Source organism: Calonectris borealis, chromosome 1 (genome assembly GCF_964195595.1).
Source record: "Calonectris borealis chromosome 1, bCalBor7.hap1.2, whole genome shotgun sequence".
NCBI classification, from domain to species: Eukaryota; Metazoa; Chordata; class Aves; order Procellariiformes; family Procellariidae; genus Calonectris; species Calonectris borealis.
This window is the reverse complement of record NC_134312.1, coordinates 32,305,539-32,320,604: the sequence shown is the minus strand read 5'-3', so window position 1 is coordinate 32,320,604 and position 15,066 is coordinate 32,305,539. Positions and strand designations below refer to the sequence as shown.

The window sequence follows — 15,066 nt, the reverse complement described above, 5'->3', positions numbered from 1 at the left end:
AATTTTGTATGAAAACTCAGAAGTCATTATACAGCAAACAAAGGTTTTAAGATACTTACTTCAAAGTCTGACTGTCTAATTATATTTAAGTATGTCAGTCTTCTTAAAAGGAACCTTTAAGTTTTGTTTTACAGTTCTGTGCCTACTATTACACAATTGCACTCAAAGTAAGACTTACATACTAATTACTTGCCTGTGCCTGAATAGCAGGTATTTAAAAAAATTCATCATAGGATGGTAGAAACAGCAATGAAGGGATAAAGACAAGGGAACTAAAAAATGCTGCTCTTCTGGGTCCTACTTACAGACTTGCAAGCGTTTAATTTTGGACTCTGTGCAAGTCTTTGTTTGAGGATTAGTGTTCAGAAGTTGAATTACATTACCAAGGTTGAGTTACATTTTGTATTCTATCAGAAAAGTGATGGGTTGTTTTTTCCAGCAATATTTAGTGTTAAAAATTATCAATAGCTCTATTTTTGATAGGTAATATTTAATGTTGAATGGCAATATTTTAAAAGTACATAAAATGTTTTAAATTCCAAATCATATTCCAAGGCAATGCCAACACAATATCAAATTAGTTCCTTTTTTTGTTAATTATAAAACTAAATTAATATTGAAACTGGAGAAAAATAATCTAATTATAATCAAGTAATTAATTATGAAATGCAAATTCATAATTCCACTAATCTGAATTCTATTTTTTAAAAATATCAATTAGTCAAAGTAGCGCATTAGCTCACCATAGTGAATTATAAATTATTTCCCACAACCACAGATAAAACCTCCCATTAATGAAAGCAAATATTCAACTATTTTTATAGACATGCTTTCAGAAACAGATGTCTCACTCCATCCTTTACCACCCAGGATAAGTCCAGCACTCAACTTTAGGTATCAGAATCTTCAGAGAAACATGTGCTTGCACTAACTTCTACTAACTTGCCATTTCATTTCAGGATTCTGTCACAATTCAGATTGTGTGTGTGTGTGTTTGCACTATTTCTGTTAACTTAATTCTTTGCCAATTCAGACAATACTTCATAGTTATGAGCATCTAAAACGATAGCTTGAAGCTTTGTTTTAGTAAACAAGAAATCATGGGTCTATTCTGTTAGTAGCTATTTGTATGTAATTAAATAGACCTCTTCTCTTTGCTCTGTCTCCCCTCACTTTGTTATCTTCCACACTTTCTTCTGGTTTCAACACCTTCTCACTCTTATCTCTTCCATTCCAATTAATATGTCTTTTTATTAGCAGTCAAACCAGGAAGCTATGTATTAGTTTGTAATTTGAACTTTCCCATCTAACATAATAAAAATACTGGTATTTATTTACTTTAGCCTGCTGTGTGAAACTTCTTGAGTATGGTTAGTAACTGTTGGTGTATCTTTCAATATAATCTCAGTTAAACTAAGGGGGGGTGGGGCGGCGGGGAACTCACAGAAATCCTTGACTCTTTTAGGACAGCTTTACCTCGAAAGAGAAAAGAAACACACATAAGTGCCTATATAACATAATGAACATAAAGGCTAATCTTCCTACTAATGCTAACTTTTGCATTAACCCTGGCACCCATTTAACTTCCAACAGATTACAGATATTGCACGTGTTCTCAGCAACAATGTTTCTGTCACTGTATTTAAGGGACAGAATTCAGCCATTAGAGTGTTGTCAAGTCTCATAACTTTAAGTGAATTTTTCAAAAACCCAGATGCAAAAATCAACCGATTATTAGGAGCAACTCAGGTTTATTTTTAGATGTTTCTAGACATAGAGGAAAAAAAAAAAGAAGCTAGGACACAATTAGCCAAGTGAACAATGAAGATACAAATTTTAATAAATCATTAATTCCTATGATACCCTTGAGTGTCTGATGCTGTCAATCCAGTACATTTCCCTGGATGAGATGAGAAACCTACTCCCATATTTCAATGCCGAGGGGGTGAGAAGGTTGTGAAGAAGCACATAAACTTTAGAATTAGCTTGGAGAAATTCCTCCCCATAAAGTTTTGAGGATGGTATCTTCAAACCATCTCACAAAGGACCTCTCCAGAAATCCTGCTGTTAAGGGAACTGTGCCTGCTGGAAATGACAGTGGGGAAATTGGAAATCTGGGGCAGCGTTTAAGGCTATTTCGATGATGCTTCACTCCAGCACAACTGGTAGAATTGAGACCCCCAGAGCACAACCAAAGCTCTTAAGTCTTACCTCTAAAGAATACTGTGACTTTGAAACAACAGGATAAAGACTTTGCTTTCCTTAGAAAAACTGTCTAGGTTTTAGAGGAAAATAATTCAAAGAAAAGGCGCCACCATTGTAGCTTGAGATTATGCATGAGCAGTAAAAGCCAACACACGACATGCTCTAATTAAGCACCTTTATTTAGCAAGAAAGCTAAATAAAAATTACTGAACATCATCTTTCACTAAAAACTACAGTACAGCATTCCTGAAAAAGGCTTCTTTATTGAAGTATTTAATTTTAGGCCCATAACGTTAAATATTTTTCATGATACTCTGACGAGCAAAATTACACTCTTTAAAGGACATAAATGTTATTAATAATAAAAAGGAAAAGAATATGCAAATGCTGGGGGATCTTTGTGAAAACATGAACTTTAATTCGGACAGAATTAAATTATTCTTTAACTATAAGAGATAAACTATTGAGAAAGGAGTGTATTTCTCATTTTCAAATGAAGATGGACGCAGTCCTAGAAAACATGCCTGAACTAAAATTAGTGGTCTCAATATAAAGGTAAATGGGTTAAGCTTAACAACTCATTATTTACAGGTCAAACTACATGATCTGATGAACTGTTCTGACTTCGATTGTAGGCATACAAAACCACAGGTGAGTTCTAAGCACGTGTATTTACTTTCATCTTAAACATTAAATAGTATTATACTTTGTCAGTGTATGAAATTCTGTGCATCTATACTGTGTTATTTATTCAGTTATTATCTCACTGTATTTTTACAGGCATAGGCATTCTCCTTTCTAAGGATTTTGGTTTGGAGTGATTAAACAATGTGTCTGCCCTCTGGTGGTCACACTCACCTTCAGATGTTCCCACATTTTTATCTTTTTTTAAGTTAAAAATGCACTTTATACAACTACCACCTACAAGGTTTAACAGATAATTTAGCTTTTAGTCACCCTGGGCTGTCTTGCTTTCCATTTATGTAATTGCTTATATTTCAACTTTATCGTGCAGAAATAGCCAACACATAATTTAAGATGTTCCTCATTTTGTCCGTATCTAGAACCAAGTTTAGACACCAATTTTTAAAGCGCGTATACATACATCCAGGATAAAGTTAGAGAAAACTGTTTCCCAGCTCTAAGTCTTCATCGTCAAGGAAGCAGTAGGTAGAATCCTCTCTCCCTCATTATTTGATGTTTTTAAAGACATTAGATGATGTAAAAACCACACGGACAAAGTTCAGGAGGATTCAAAATACACTTGGTATATAGAACACTGACATCAGATTTGTTGGTTGTTTTAGATGTCTAACCGAAAACCAGGTCATGAGTAGACAAAAGCAAGCCAAACAATACGTAAGGTACATACAGCTCCAATATGAAGGGTGGGTTCCTTCACACCCCCTCAGTACACCCTTGCTACTACTTGGACTGGGTTGCAGTAATAATGATAATAGTTCTCATCTGCCCCTATGTCCTAATCAAACCTATGCCTAAGGAAGAATAATGACACCTGCAACAGAAAGAACAGCTCAGAAGACTGTGGATTCTCTGCAACAGCCTGAAGAACATATACTCCTCCTTCCACCTTCATTGCCAAGATATTCCCTACCTTTGGGTGTCTCTGAACTTCACTATAAATAATAAATATACGTGGTGGTAAATGGAAGAAAGAATTTTTTACATTTGGTGAAAAGACCATATCCTGTCCGACATCTCCGGTGACAAGGGCTCTTGTCTTCACGACTTACAGACTTGATCACTGCAATACTGAAATGATTTCCCAACGCTCCAGAGAAAGCAACAACTTCCTCAAAACGTGACAGGACTCTGCAACACGCAGACTCTGGCTTTTAGTGTTACTCAGAACTCAATTTACAATGTGGAAAATGGGTTGCCATTATGTCCTGAACTGATTTAACGACAACAAAGCCTAATCATGCTGGAACCATTACATTGCTCATAACTGAAAATGCTCACCATCCATGGAGAGCACAACTCTTCACAGCAGCCGGACCCAGAACACAAAACTTACTGCTCCAAGACTCAAGAATGATTAGAGGTCTCAGTTTATCCAACATTACATGCAAAAACTCCATTTCTGTTCTTTTCTCTTTTAATGCAGAGCTCCCCTGTTGTAAACTTACTCAAGTCCTGTACAATTTTGAAAGGATGGGAAAGGAAAAGAAACACATCTCCCTTTTCTGAGCTTCAGTAAGAAATACCTAGTCAAAACAGATTAAAAAACAGCAAAATGGCTAGCACAGCCTATTAACATCTCATCTCACCCAAATCAAGAACCAGATTTTGATTGTATGTAGCCATGTAACAACTGCAACAAAATTACAAAATTCAGCTGAGCTGACAACGATACTTTCCATTTTCAAGAAAAGAACCGCAACTGAAGGGGGTTAAACTTCCTATCGTATATTTATTTTGTCTGGACACCACAGCATTGGTCTACTGGGGGGGGGTGTGTCAGTGCAGGGACCCACAGATTCCAGCTTACTCAAAGTGGCAGTAACCACATCACTAAACCTGTTTATCCCACCCAAAGAATAGCCATGGCCAAGCTTACATCTTCCTGATATTACTTGAAAAATTGTAATGAGGAAGGCACATCAAGCACCTCCTGCATTTTGATTCCCCTAGAGATGTGAACAGGAGCAGTCCTTCTAAACAGTGGAGAAGTAGCGAAGAGGGCCAACTATCCTGTTACAAAGGGTAACTTGTGGTGTACAAGCCTACTGATGAACAACACTGAATTCTTAAATACTCTTGAAAAGCCCTTTAAATGACAGGGAATATGCCATAAAGATAACAGGGGTATGTAACATTTTCCTTCAAATTGCTTGATTTGATAATTCCTAGCAAAAAAAAAGCCCAACCCTTCACCAATAGTAAGGCAAGTTCTTGTTTTTCTTCTTCTGCTCCCCTTCAAGTAACTCATTTCCCTGCTTTTGCTGTGCTCTTCAAAATTCTTCCCTCCCTCAGGACTGGTTGCACTTCCCACCTCACACTGAGGAGCTATCCCCTGCTTCATCCCACACACTCTTATACATGAGTTGTACACACATTCCTTCTTAATCTATTCTACTTGGAGCTCCCAAGACTGTTGCCTTTTCCCTTTAAGATTTCTAGTGACTTTTATTCCCAACTCCCTCACTTCTACCACTTCTTTCTAATGTAAAAGTCAATAATACATTTTGTTCTTCATCCTTCTCCTCATAGAGTAGTCCTCCTCATGGACCTTTTTTTTTTTTTTTCATAATTCATCACCTTCAGCCTCTTTGAATTTTGTTCGTTTCTACTACCCTGCCCATACTACAATATTCAGCAGGAAGACTTCTCTTGGCCAGTGCCTATGCACTGGTCGGTTAACTCCATGGTATTGTTCTCCACCAGCAGAACTGTTCCCCGACTCCAAATCTTGTACTACAGCTGGCTTTTACACTAATTGATTATATACAATGCCTTTGCATACACACAGACACACACAGAGCCCTACAGTATTGTGACATTGTAAAGGCAACTCCTTTAGATGAGCCCTCAGAACCAAGTTGGACAAACACAGCAACGCTGAAAAAATGGAAAAAGGGAAGTTAGAAGCCAGGGGCACAGCTCAGAACGACAAAGAAAATCTGTACTCATGTATATAAGACTGTCAGCTCCTCACTTCGGTAACAGTCTAAAGGAAAATGGTATGTTAATATTCTGGGTGGCTGTCTGAAAAAGCCTAATTAGTGCCCAAAGACTAACTCATACAACCGGGAAGTTATGGATCAACTTTTGTTTTCCTCAAAAAAGCTGTTAAACAGTAACAATTACATACTTTAAACCAGAGGAAATTAAAAGGTCATATATACCTAATGGTGCAGACAAAGTATTAGGACAACTTTATTCCCACTAGGATGCATCCAAATTCAGCAATCTTAAGGGAGTATTTACAGAATTTAGAGAGACTACATTTGTACTGATTCTGTCTGATTTAGTCGACAATTTAGACAGCTAGTTCCTTTCTAATGTGGCTGTTTTTTAAAGTTATCACGTCCTTATAAGTGGAACTGGCCTTTTTTTTTCCTCACTTGGCTATTTTTGTGCATCTGAGATGCTCTGCATGAAATGCTGCTTTTTATATAAAGTTTGGTTGCCTAAAGTAGAATGGGGGTACTGTGAGCTCTTACAGAAACATTTTATAATTCAAGCTGTTATGCTACCATACTAAAAAGTTAACAAGGGGAAAGCTGTAATCACATTATGAATTGAGCCATTTCAAAACCGAAACAGTGTAGGAAAACAGTGTATTCACAAAATGAATACTACGATACATTTATCCCGATTCATACAGCAAAACAAAAAAAATTGGACGCTTCTTACAACAGTTAATAGAGGATCCAGATGAACATTTCTGTACTTATTCAACATTTACTAGAAGGGAGAAGCAATCCAGAGGAGTATTTGCAATGCAATTAGGCTAGACAACCAAGTCTGAATGTATGCCAGCTGCAGGGGCCTGCCCTTAATTCATACAATCAAATGTCTAGTGTGTCGCACAGTGTCTAGCATCAGTATCTCCAGTATTAAAAGTATCATCAGATATGTACTTTTTACTGAGCATCTTAATCAGGGTCTGAACACGTATCTAGCTGTACTTTCTAGCAGTCTATATGCCAGTCCATCACCATCTGTCAGTTAAAGCTTCCACAGATAGAAAAAAATCAATTCAAACAAATGCATTCGGCACTCAAACTAAGCTATCATTCACATTTCAATATAAGACTTGAATTCCTTTTCAGTGTTCTTCAACTTTGACCCAGCTCTACCCCCTCCTTCACTGAAAAGGGCAAAGACAACAGCCCAGCAAGTGGGACAGGCAAAACAGACCTTCTTTGTTCACTTTTTCCCTTTCAGTTTTCTATTGAGGTAAATAACTGAAAGCTCAGCCAGCCTCCAGTAGCTCAGAAGAAAGCAATATAGCTAGCTTGCAACTATCCTTTCCTGGTTAACAAACAATAGGACAAAACTTATGGTGCATTGTGTTAATCTTATTATTGGAGATTAACTCTTTATAAATTCCCTTAATATTATATACAAGACAATATTCATAAATGCGTAAGTTACAGTATGATTAATACTAAACTGAATAGGCAATAAACATACTTACCAATTTAAAATGCAACAAATTATCACTGCAGAGAAAGTATTACTGAATTTTTTGAATACTATCAGCCCACTCAGGAAGGCAAAATCAAATTCATTGCATACTGCCCAGCAGACAACCTCCTACATTATTCCCTCAGCTTACATTACCAACATGTACTTTCTGTGTATGGCTTCCCATTTTACCAACTCTGTTCATAAAACAACAAAGTGAACATATACAGCGAAAACTGAATAGCGCAATTTTACTGTATTATTCCGATATAACAGAAGGTAAGTAATTCCAATTCAAGGTGATTTGGGACAACTGAATAAAACTACAGACTAACAGCAATTCCACAGCTGCGGGCAAAACAGATTTAATTTTTAGGCTGATTGAGCTATTTGAGCTGTGCAATAATCTATTAACAGAAACCCAAACCCTTAGTGTATTCGGTATGTTTTACGTCCAGATACTGATGGAGAGTCATTTTCCTACAGCAGGAAGAATGGGGAGACTAGCATTATCTTTTCCTGACTTTAAATTGGAATCCTCAAACCAATAAAATTTGTCAATTAGAGAGACATCTCATTAACCCCAAGAAGCTCTAACTTGGTTACTAAAGCTTCTGCCGTCACCTTTTTGAGCACCAGAGAGAAACACCAAAGGACAACAAGCTAACAGGAGGTATCAATAAGCATCCACTGGATTTGTTATTTAATTTCATTTCCTGAAAATAAAGACCATTTTAAAAAGCCAAATTTTCTTATTACAACCCTTCTTATGAAACAAGCTGTGGTACATGTGATAAATATTACGCTTTCTGCAAGAAGATAAGGAATCATAACTAAGGCTCAGATTCTGGCGATCTCATTCACCTTGAACATTATTACTTTCGAGTATTTTTACTGTGGCCAGTAAGACTAAATTACAGAACTAAGATACCAATACGGGTATGATTGTGGATTTATTCTGCAAGTTGTGAAGAGAGTTTTAGCTCCATCATTAACACCAGCTGGTACACACTACCCCATCATCCAATGTGGTCCCACAGCTGTACAGTTTTCCTTTAGCTACATCGCCTTTGCACAATCCAGAATGTGAATTCATTCAATGGATCCTGAGTTCTGTCAATATCAAGCTGCTTTCTGGTTTTGCTTTTTTTACATTCAATATTCTCAGAATACAACACTTTCCCAATTCAGTATTGATATAGTCTAACAGCTAATTTTAGACACCCAAGAGAATTTCACAGTACTTCAAAATTCAAATAAGTTACTTTCACAGACTTCAGTATCAAACTCTTTAGCAACTCTGGTCACTTGCTTTGCAATTTCTATTCAAAACTAAGGACAACCATCAAGTAAACAAATGCCTGAGGTGTACTCATACAAATGGTAATATCAAACAGATTAGACAAATATTAAAAGTATGCTGCACCTGCAAGTCAGTTTTCTGACTTCTAGGTCCTTTGAGCTAGTATGTAACACTGTAGTATCCTTCTCTTTCCAGCTGATATCCTTTGCCAAAGAATACCAGCAAGATGCATCTCTTGGCATATATGCTGCTCTCAAACTCAAAATGAAGTCCAGGTGCTTCTGATGGTGTACAGTGACCTATTGTATGCACAGCCCCACATAATTACTATCCATAAATTATCACATCAATTATGTTAAATTATGGAAGAAGTTGAAATGATTAATAGTGCACCTGTTAGATCCAATGAATTTTTCAGGTTTCATCTACCTTTTCCCTAATCTACTTAATTAAGAATCAAAATGCATTTTAATACTCTGAAACAGAGAAAGAAATATGCAAAGACAGGGAACATTAGAAAACAGAAACCCAGGTGGTTAATACTGGCTTCTTGAGTCAGTAGGAGGTTGTTTTGAATAAACAGTGAAAAGACGGACCTTCATGGATAAAAGAATGTCTTATCATAATCTATAGGTTCCACTGTAGAGTTACATATCACATTTTCCATTGTTTTAGCTAACTATACAGACAGCTAAGAAATAGTATTCCTTTCACAGAGTACTTGTCAATATGGAACAGCCTTATTGACTGGGCTGAAGCACACTATGATCTTAAATATTTAAACAGCTTGGCTTTATTAATCAGATACTGTTTACACTTAGACTTCGAAGCTTTGGTTTAAACACATTTCACCCTTCAAAACTAACACATCTATGCTGAAGAGTTCAGCGGTGGCTGAAGGTTTAGTTAATTATTACTTTTTAACCAAAGAGCAAGCGTATTTGTTGCTCAGACTTCGTTGCAATTTTCTGCATTAATTGCCATCAAGAGAGAGAAAGCAAAACAAGGGCAAATAGGAACAGCTCAGAATCCAGCCACATTTTAGCTATTTTATACTTAAATAAAATCGGCGTTGCTACTCGCTGCAAGAAGCAAAGCGCGGAAGGAAAGGAAAGGGAAGGAAGAAAAAAAAAAAAAAAAAGAGCTGATAAAGAAACGTGTAAAAGCCGAAACGCGGATCCCGGCACTTCAGCACAGACAGCTCCTTCCCCCGCACACGCCGCCCGCCGGGCTCTCGCCCCCGCCGGCCAGCGCACGAAATGGCGACCTACCCGCTGAGGGATGTGGGCGCGCCGCAGTCGCGGAGCGTCTCCGCCCGGCCCGGTCGGAGACGCTCCGCGGCTGCGACGCGCCGGGGCCGGCCCGCCCGCCCCCGGGAGGTCCCCACCGGCCGCCTCGGCACCGGGCGGGCTCACCAGCTGCCTCCTCACAGACGCTGCCGGCGTCGCCCGCACAAGGTCTCCGCGCCCGTTGCACCTGCGCCGCGCTCTGCTCGCCCGTTCCCTCAGAGGAGCCCCGGTGGCGCAAGGCGGCGGCACCCGCGGCGGACCCGGCCCTGACGGTGCCGAGCGAACGGCTCCTCGCCGTCGGGGCGGCCGTCCGGCGCGGCAACGGCAGCGGCACAGGCTGCCGGTGCGGCGGCGGGCGCGGCGTCTCCCGCAGCCTGAAGCGCGGCGCGGTGACAGGGACGGCCAGGCCGGTACTCACGGGAAGCAGCAGCCCCTCCACTCGGGGAGAGGGTCGAGGGGGACCCGCGGCCGCGCTGCTGCTGCTCCTCCTCCTCCTGCCCGCCCGGCGAGAAGAGCCGAGGCAGGCGCGCTCCCGCGCCTATCACCTCCCCGGCACCCCCGCCCCCGCCGTACCGGGGGGCGCGCTCCCGCGGGGGGCGGGGAAGGCGCGGGGAAGGCACGCGTCTGCGCGAGCAGCGCCCGGGCGCGCGCGGCGGGGGGGCTGGGGCGGGGCGGCGCCGGCGGCGGCGCAGGGTCCCTCGCACCTGCGGTGGAGCGGGGCGGCGGCTGGCGGGGCGGCGGCCTCCATCTTGGGCATCGCCCCACGGCCACCGCTGGGGGACGGGAGCGCGCCCCGGCCGCCCTCCGCCTGGGGGCGGCTGCCGAGCCCTCTCCGTAACTCCCCCACCCAGGTAAAAATCAGAGTAAAATCGTCACCGTGCTCTGCGAGCGGAGCTGCCTGCGGGCGGGGCCAGGGCTCGGCCTTCTCAGCCCCCCCTGCCCCGCCTAACCGCTGCCTTTCTGGGGCGCCTGGAAGGTAACGACCCGGCCCCCGGCCCGGCGGGAGCCTCCTCAGCGCCTGCGTCGGGCAGCGGCGGGCCGCTCCCCTGCCCTCCCCCGGCCGGGGAAAGCCAAACGGTCGTCGGGGCGCCCCCACAGCCACCCCCCCTCAGCGGTGCGGGCCCTGGCAAAGGCGGCGTTTTAAATAGACGCATTATTTTAGCCCGGCAGTGCCCCTCTAAATAGATGGTTTCAGCTAGTTCCCAAACTAGAGACAAGGATATTATTTTACACTCGAGAATAGTCCTATTGAACTCGGTAGCGCTGCTCACATGTGTGTAGTTAAACACGGGTGTTTGCAGGATTGGAGCCAATGATTTCAGCCGTTGTGGGTACAACAATACAGTAAATTAAACTGACTTCGGAAGACAGAGGCTTGCATTGCCGGCTTCTTCTGGGGGGCGGTGGAATCCTCCGCGGCATGCCGGTTGTCCTGGGGACTGCCGCAAATAGCGGAGCCAGTGGCCTGCCCACAGCTCGTACCAGCGCGTTCTTCACCAGTCAGAGCAAAATTGAATTAGGTTAAATTTCCAGTTCACAAGTTCAGGAAGTCAGATGCTGAGATGCGATCACTTAAAGAGAAGCTGTGGATGAGACCCTTTGGAGAAGAGTCTCAAATGAGGGTTATTTCAAATAAACCTTTCTGCTGAGCATGCCTCTCAATTGAGAAGTGCTCACGGTGCTCACCTACCCTTTCACATCTTGTGGTTCATTTAATGCGCAATGTCAGAAAGCATTTTAATATCATTTTGAGACTTCTGTGGGCTATGCTCAATATTGCTCGAAATTATTCCAAATCTACGTTTAACGTAGTAAATGTGATTATCTGCCGCTGCTGAACTTGCTTTTGGATCAGCCGTTTTAGGAATAGCCTTTTGTGCATTGCAAGTTGGCAATTTTTATAGTGGTTAACTCTTTATTATACATTTCAGGAAACAGCTTTCAAGGTGAACTCTATGGTGATAACTTAATAGTGCAAAACGCAATGCTCAAGATGAGCAAAAAGTCCTTACCCTGCATCTCTGCAGAAACCCTATTATGACTCTGGCAAGTTAAATCTGGACAACTGACCTACTGAAAAACAACACTCTAGATAAATAACAGATTCTATAAATGATATAGCACATGCATATAAATATCCAAGGATTAAACAATAAGTCAGACACTACTGCTTCAGACTTTGGAGATATTCAACCTCCTATCAATCTGAGACCAGAATATTACTGTTTGAGACCTGAATATGCAAAGAAGATTAGATGGATGTGAAGAAAATCCTTTTTATAAAGAAAGGGAAGTAAGTGCTTGAATATACTGTGTACCCCTAAATGTTCTTTACTTTTGTTTGTTTGCTTACATTTTTCTTGCTATACAACTCCCATGTTCCCAACTAATTTATTTAATCTTAAATACGGAAACACTACAGTCTAAGTAAACATTCAGCAATGTGTAAACAGGGAGCCTAAAACATTAGGATATTGCCTGACTTTACTTCCAAGATACTGTGTTCCATAAGGAGAATATGTAGCCACTCCTGGGTATAAAATGCTGAGAGAAGCGTAATTTCTCAGACAGCTATCTTTTTGCATCCTTGCCAGGTTCCCAGGGGAACATGGTGAGCCAAACCTTCAGGAGGTGGACTGAAGAACTTCAGCACACTTCAGGGAAAAGACTTGAGTTGAAAGTTTAGCTTTCTCAAAATGTAGGAGCAAAGACCTGGTTAGTATTTGGATGGCAAATGTACCAAATTTTATAAGCACAAACCAATGGGCTGTGGCAATCCACTTGGTGCAAGTTAGACCGCAGAAACCAAATAAATGAAGAGATTTCACTGTTGCAGGGAGGGTGTAATAAACAACTCTATAGTGATGTATGATTAGGCTGAAATGTTGCAGCTGGTATGATTACACCCTTATGATTCCCCTAAGAATTTAAACTCTGTATTTTTTATATTACTGAGATAAACAAATACACACATTCAACAGCACAAAGCAGAACTTTCCAAATGGTGGCATACATATAATTATCAGTAAACAAGTAAATTCAAAGGTTTATATAACCTATTACAGAGCTAGGAGTTACTTCTGCTGGTGATGGCATCCACTATTGTGGACGAGTGCCATCCATAGTGGCAGTAGGATGGTGGCACCAAGCAAAAAGAAACAGGTGGGCTTGTTGGCATAAACAACACCAGCCGTTATGATAAGCAGAAGTTGTGTGGCTGAAGGAATATTAGCTTTCAGAGTTCTTCTCTGCTGCCTTGCATCTTTTCTGTAGTCATCATACTACTATTTGTAGCATTTCTCCTCACTTTGCCTGCTGCAATAATATCCATGGATGGGCAGTTCCAAACATAGTGGTTTAGTCTTCATGTTGCTTTAATATCAACCTTGATTCATTTACCTATCTTCCACCTTCTTCTATATTAATCTGTAAGGTTTTTTTGTAGTCTTTGTTCAGGCAAGCATTGATCAGGTACATGACACATTCATTTAATTGATACTACAAAATTGATACACATACACATATTCGCAGTATTGTGACACAGGAAAAGCTATCAAGAACTTGTCTGTAATGGGTATCAGTCATGGTCTGAACATTCGCAAAGTGTTTTTAGGAAGAGGTTACCAAATAAAATATTAAGAGGGCTGATACATTGGAAGAGGCTAGCGTTAGCTGAAAAGAATTCTTTGACATTTTGTTCCTAGACCAGATGTTTTTAAGGGATATGGAAAGACATCTTGGGTTGTTCATCTCACCTAACTTTAGATGTCTACTATGTGAACGTCTGCATCTGAGCTAGTCACTCTCTCCACTGAGTATAAAGGGAACCAGAAATAGGCACTTTTAGTGTATGATTCATCTAACCTATTTTAGATGTCAACGTTAGGATAAGCTGAGTTGCATCCTAGAAATGCCTGTTTCTCTCCATTGACTGTAACAGGACCAGCGGGTGTCTCGTTCAGCTGTAAATGTCTACACTGTACAAGTCTGCGTTTACTCAGCTGAATGCCACCCGTGTGATTTTAACATAAGTTATCCCACTGTCCCACTGTTCCACTTGTTTTGAGGTCTTACAGTGGTGAATGGAGCACAGTGTAGCACAAAAAGTACTTTACACAAAGTAAAACGGTGAGGAATACCCCACTGGATATATTGAAAGTCAATAAAATTTAGACTAATCATATTCAGTAGATTATGGGGCCCTCACAATCAAAAACTGAACAACTTTTGAGATTAATTTTAATGTAATTTATTTATGGGCATTTCAAATTTCTTTTGGAGGATCTTCTGATACCATAATAGTAAAGTAAACGCACTTACTGCTGAACTAATATTTTTCGGAAGCTAGTGTTTATTTACTATAGCAGCATATAATGTGCATATTTCTAAGCAGAAAAGAGGCCAAAGACAAGATCAAAAGCTTAAGTGGTAATGTCTAACGTTAAAAGCTGCACTGCTTGGTATACAGTAACAGAATCAGCTTTCACAGAGAACCAGGCAGAGGATGTGTTTTGATGTAAAATATGCTGAAAATAGGCTAGCAAGAGAATCATACAGGAAAGACACTGCACAGAAGTGTTCTGATGTGCTGTCAAGAATTGAAAAATAATACTTAATTTAAGGCTTCAGAACTATTTTCTCAAAAGACAATTTGTGACTACTGTTAGGTACTGCCATGCCTGCTATATAAACTGTCACCTAGGCTTCCCTTAGAAGAAATCAGAGTTCTTCTAGCACCTAAGAAGGCTAGCAGGCTAAGCAAAGAGCCAGTTAGTGACAGCCGCACGGAAATGTTGTGGTTTTAATCTTGCCTTTTTTGGGACTTTAGAGATTCCAAGCTGCTGGGAGACATTGCCAGAGATTCACAGGGCTGAAACTTCCTTCAGGAATTAGATGCTTGAATGCAAAATGGAAGGAGAGGATCCTGTTCTTCAAGGAGCAGATGGAGAGGAGGAACTGCTGGTGCTATCACCTGTCTCATCTTCCATTAGCTTGATCATTAGAGTGCTAAGAAAGGAAGTAGGAGGTCTGGGTTCAATTGTTTCCTTTGCTTAATGAACTTCTCAGGACACAAACCTTACAACAGCATCAGGAGAATCTGAGGATGAAGAC

The 15,066-nt window shown here is 40.9% G+C and overlaps 1 protein-coding gene across 4 annotated transcripts in view; it reads right to left on the bottom strand.

The window, feature by feature from the left end:
* Positions 1-10,497, bottom strand: part of NRCAM (neuronal cell adhesion molecule) — a 169,410-nt gene extending 158,913 nt beyond the window's left edge. The window contains exon 1 of one of the 4 annotated variants that reach the window (XM_075147785.1): positions 10,373-10,497. The gene's annotated coding sequence lies outside the window, so the exon portion shown is untranslated. The remainder of the gene's footprint in view (positions 1-10,372) is intronic. The other 3 variants (XM_075147795.1, XM_075147775.1, XM_075147772.1) reach the window with 3 other exon arrangements.
* Positions 10,498-15,066: the final 4,569 nt, after the last annotated feature.